Genomic DNA, 5,621 nt, shown 5'->3' on the forward strand with positions numbered 1-5,621 from the left:
GAACTTATGTTTTGGACTTACGTTTTATGCTTCCGCTGTTAACTGAAAGTCGGTTACTCTCTTTTGGTCACCAATTGTATTGTGGTTGGTTTTATTTACTTAATTACGTTGTTCAATATGATTGGTGGCTCGATCCTGGTCATGTCACGCCTCCAAGCGGTGATACTCCGCATGGTGGATTTGGGGGTGTGACATACTGTCTATATAAAATAAAAGATTTTCACCATTCATATCTCCACGATCTATATGGAGATATGTTGGCTACCTGGTCGGGGGTTAAGGGAACGGTTTGGTAAGAGTCTTGCCATTGTTCAGTGTATAGATCCTGCAAAGGACCTGGGTCAAATTTAGTAGGACCTCCTTCAATACCCACCGGTATTGGATGGCGGGGGTCCAAACTCTTTGATCCCCTCATAAGTAAGCTACTATTAAAACTTTAACCCGGCTACTTAGGACTGTATCCTTGCTGACTCAGACTACTTAGCCGAGGGTAACGTCACCTTCAAAAGAGGGGCCTACCACATTATGCATTAATAACTTAATTAATTATCTTTCAATAATCCGACCCTTTAGGATTGTATCCTTGCTGACTCAAACTACTGGGTTGAGGGTAACGTCACCTTCAAAAGAGGGGCCTACTACAATAACTAAGATAATCTCTTAGAAAGTGTAAAAGTGCGGAAATAATCAAAGGTTACACTACACACGAGTCGGATCCAAGTGATTCATCTTGTCTATCTGTTTTTACTTTTATTTTATTTTTCAGCATTTTAGTTAGTTTTATTTTTCTAGTTTAAAAACTTTTTTTCTAACTTTTGATTTGATTAGACGTTGAGGATAATCCGGTACTAAAAGCTCTTGTGTCATTGGACGACCTCGGTATCTTACCAACACTATACTACGTCCACGATGGGTGCACTTGCCCATATGTGTGTTTAGTGTTAGTAAATATCGTGTTTTATAAATTTAAAACTTGGCTAAAAAGTGTAAAGGGCTTAAAAAATATATAAAAATATATAACACCACGCACACATCAAGTTTTTGGCGCCGTTGCCAGGGACACAAGGATTTTAAGAAAGTTAGGAATCAACGGCCTAATCGTTTTTTTCTAATTTTTCTGTTTTTTTAGGATTTTCTTAGTTTTTCAGCTTCTGCAGAACTCAGCACGAGTCGTGCCCGCTGAACACGCCCCGTGCCCAATCTTTGGAACTGGCAATCCTGTTTTAAGTCAGACAGTAAGCTGAACACGGGGCCGTGCCCACTCAACACGCCCCGTGCCCAAGTTTCAGTTACTGAAAACAAAACCGTAAGATCCCGACGGTTGGTAATTTCTGACACAAACATGAGTGATACTGATATTTTTTACTTTCGGCACTCTTATGGTACGTGGTGTCAAATATGTGGTGGCTCTCATAAAGAACTAGAATGTTATTTTCTAAATTATAAGCCCCATTATATAGACCCATTGTTTTCCTGTAGCCTTAAGAGGGGCGAAAGTAAAAATAATCCCTATCTCTCCCTCGAATGTTCTCAACCGGACCTTCTAGGAGAAATGCTTCTTGATGAACTATTTCAATTAGAAGATCTAATTCTTAATTGGTTAAAAGAATTTAAGATGGATTTCATTGATTTATCTCAAGACGACACCCAAGAAGAATTGTTGGGATCGCATTCGAATAAAAACAACTTCGTTGTTCCCGACATTACCTTCAACTCTAGCGAAGACTTGGCGATAGTCGTCCCTGTGCCGATTATGCCGTGAAGGACTTTCCATCGAATTTGTTTGGTGCATACATAGACCTGAGCGATTCGGCATACACCTTCTTTAACGAGAGCCCGGGAAAAGGTTGGACTTGTCCACCTACATTTAGCATAGGAATCACCCTCACCGACAACCTCTTGCGTTCTCGTCTTAATCTAGAGCAATTAAAGTACCTTAGGCACTTTGGGGTTGTTCCATCCAGTAAGGAACCGCCCGATACGAATAAGTTCCTTAGAAATAGACAAACTTCATAAACAGCCTTTCGACACGGGGTCGTGCCCAGGTCAACACGCCCCCGTGTCCACCAAAAGATTCCTTTCTGACTTTTTGTCAGAAAACGGACAAAATGTGTCAGGATCCCGTCTGCACATGGGGCCGTGTCCAGCGTGCTGTCGTTTTCTATAAATGCAGCCAAGAATCCTGCACATTTGGAACATCCAGGGACAAAGATTTGAGAGGATCTTCTCACATACCATCCTAGGTATTTTCTAAAAGAAGGTTCTAACAACTATCTTGTCCTTTCCTCTTTTATCCATTACCTTCTTCTTCATCTTTCTTGCCTAAACACCTGCATTGAAGCTTGAAATCACCATGATTCCAAGCTTTATGGTAATGTTTGGTAGGTTTTTAGGAATCCTGTTAAAAATAAGTTGTACAACATTGTTTTAAGTTATTTCTGCTTAAAAATGCTTCATAAGTTAGGAGAATAATTTGAAACTCCAAGATTCCTTGCTCCAAAAATCTGCAGAAAGGTGAACACGGGGCCGTGCTCATTGAGAACGGGGCCGTGTCCACGAAGTACTGTTTCATTAAAATGAACTCCTTTTGGTTTGTTTTCGTAGAATGTCAAGTCAAAATAGTGGAACATCTTTTGCACATTCCAGAAATAGTCGGAGGGAAAGAAGGTCTTCAATTGAAGCAACTCTCGTATGCAACGTAATGGCATTACGTGAAGCTCTTGACGAGATGACTTCGGTAGAGGAGGTCCTTATAGACCGTATAAATTATCTTACGGTGGGGTTGGAAAACAGTTTTCAAGAGATCAACCTCTTGCACCAGAGGTTGAACATTCTTGTAACACCTCCCATGGAACCAATTCTCCCTCAAGAGGATTGGAACCTAGCACTTGGAGTCAACAATCCTACCGAATGGGATGACATTCCAGCAGAGCCTCCTCTTGAAGATCTACAAGAAGTCCCGGTGGAGGTTGTGTAACAACTGCCACTAAAATCAATAATTAGGACGATAATTAGTCAATAAGAAAACCCTAATTGAGACACCCGATTAATTCTGCACTAGCCCTAAAATTTTCAGAACAATCGGAATCAGGATCAGGGCCCCTAAAACTCAAGGGGGGCAAACCCTAGTTGATAATAATCCAAATTTCGACGTTGCTATGTTCTGATTGGTTAATTCTTTGAGTCACCCAAGCTACAACCGAGTCTAGGCAGCCTATGAATTAGACTGCTTAGCTTACGGACCGTAAGGGGTCAGGCATACGGTCCGTAAGCAGGTCCCAAAAATTAGTATAAATAGCCGACCTTGGGACTTGCACAGGGGAGTTGAAACAACGTTTATACCTTCTGTATACGTCGAGTTAAGGCTGTTATATTACAAAACACACACACGATCACGAGGTGCTGCCGCAATCAGGGTAATAACTCGATCGCTATTACGATTCAACGTCCGATCGATTATAACTATCCAACGATTGTCCGAGTGCTGCTCAAATTGAGCTTGTACTTTATTATTCATTGTGATTTCAACTTGAATGTTTGAGTGCTGTTCGAATTCGGACTATGCTCTGTCATTCGTTGTGAATCCATTGGATTATTAAGTATCGCACTTGATAATAGTTGTGAAGGTTTAATCTCGTGAATTGACGTAACTGCTGAATTAGTTACTAATCCCGTTTGTGTGTGCATTGTTACTTAAATTAGGTTAGCAGGCTAATCAGTAAAGCTTATACTCTGCTCGTAAATCTGCAATGTGAGTCATTCCTCTTTTATAAACTCTTTTCTCACAGGTTGTGAGTCATTTTCTTTTTATCAACTGTTTTACAAAACTCCAAGTTATTTTCAAAGTTATAGTTACAGTGATTAAGTCTATGTAATCACCAAATTACAGCCGGTATGTGGGGTTTTGTATACATTACTTATTTCCCGTCACACTTGGACAAACGGGTGGCCAAGGGGTGATCTGACCACAGTCACAGACACCATTGGACAAATGGGCTAGCCAATGGATGGTCGAGTGACAAATACTGTGGGTAGTTGGTTTGATATCAGAAACATTGTAATTCCCCTTAATACTGTAGATTATAACAAATGTGTCGTTTTCAATAAAATGAATGATTCACTCAGTATTTCCCCGCTGACAAAACCTTTTTCAAACATGTTTCAGGTGATCTGGTATGAGCAAAGAAAAGTTCCGTGGAGCACTCCCAGCTTAGAAAAGTGGCTCAATGTAAATAAATAAATGAACATGTTTTGAAAATAAAGATTTCCCTGAGAAATCACATTATTGTAAATTTCGGGAATTTATCCCTAAGTTATGAAACGAGCAGTTTAAATTATTAAAAGATCCTGTTTTAAAAAGACTTCCGCTGTCGCTTAAATTAAATACCACGGGATTCCTGTCCCGCGGCTCCTGAAACGGGTCAAACCGGGTCGGGGGCCGTGACAAGAAAAGGTGGTATCAGAGCCACTGTTTTAAGCTTACTGATTAAGCTCACTGTTCTAATTAATCTAAGTTTATTGAAAAACTTATTTGTCATTCTGTGAATATATGTTTATTAACTGATTAATTGTTAAAATTACAGTATGGGTAAACAAAAGATTTCTGCTATCTACCGCAAATTAGATAGTACACCTAAAGAACAGGGAACCTCTTCCTCCAAATCTCCCATCAAGTTAGAGGAAGGAATCTTTGTCCGTAAGGCAAATTATGAAAACCCACTTACACCAGAGAAAAGGAATTTGATTATTAGGAAGGGTCAAGAGAAAAAGAAACCCCAAACCAAGAGAGTGAGGTTTAACCCGGAAATTCAGGAAATTAACAGTAATCCACCAGGGGAAAATAACTTAGATGAAAAATGGGCAAATCTGTATCTGCTCGCTACTGTAGCAGAAAATGCAAATCTTTAAGCTTTAAATCTAGAAATAAGTACTTCCCAGTAAATAAATAAATAGATCTGAGTGTGTTATGTTTGCTGTTATGTTGTACAAATTAAAAGTGCAATAAAAATGTTTATTTGTTAAGCTTTGTTCCAAAGTTTTAACTTAGCATTTTGTGCATTTTGCATATATGCCGTACAGCATGAATGAGATGTCGGAAGCATTTCAGAATCTCAACCTCTATCCTGTGCCAATTGAAGTCTCCCACAACTTCACTGGTTACATTGCTGACATAGAGGAACCGCTAGAATTCCAAGCTCCACCGCTGGAAAAAGCAAAACCTAAAAAGAAGAGAAGATATGTAGGGTGGCGAAAAGTGCGCAGAAGGAAACCTAGGAGACTCCCTAAAATAGAAAACCCTGTGAGTGTGAGCAAGGGAAAAGAAATAGAAACCGGAGAAAGTTCCAAGCCAGCAGAAATAGGGATAGACCTAAAGCAAAAGGGAATAGAGATCGGAGAAAGCTCTAAACAGTCTGAGGAAATCACATTCCAGGACGAAATAGACCGCCTACTGGATAATTGTGATGTTCTAGAGCCTATCAACGATAATCTCTTCTCTTATCCTGCTACAGCCCAATTCCCAATAAACCTAGGACCAGCTATTCCAGACCCACTAGTTCACACCCGACCATTAGGCCAAATGGAGGAATGGTGGACCAATTACTGGCAATTCCAAAATATAG

The sequence above is a fragment of the Helianthus annuus genome, chromosome 13, assembly GCF_002127325.2.
Source record: "Helianthus annuus cultivar XRQ/B chromosome 13, HanXRQr2.0-SUNRISE, whole genome shotgun sequence".
Lineage (NCBI taxonomy): Eukaryota > Viridiplantae > Streptophyta > Magnoliopsida > Asterales > Asteraceae > Helianthus > Helianthus annuus.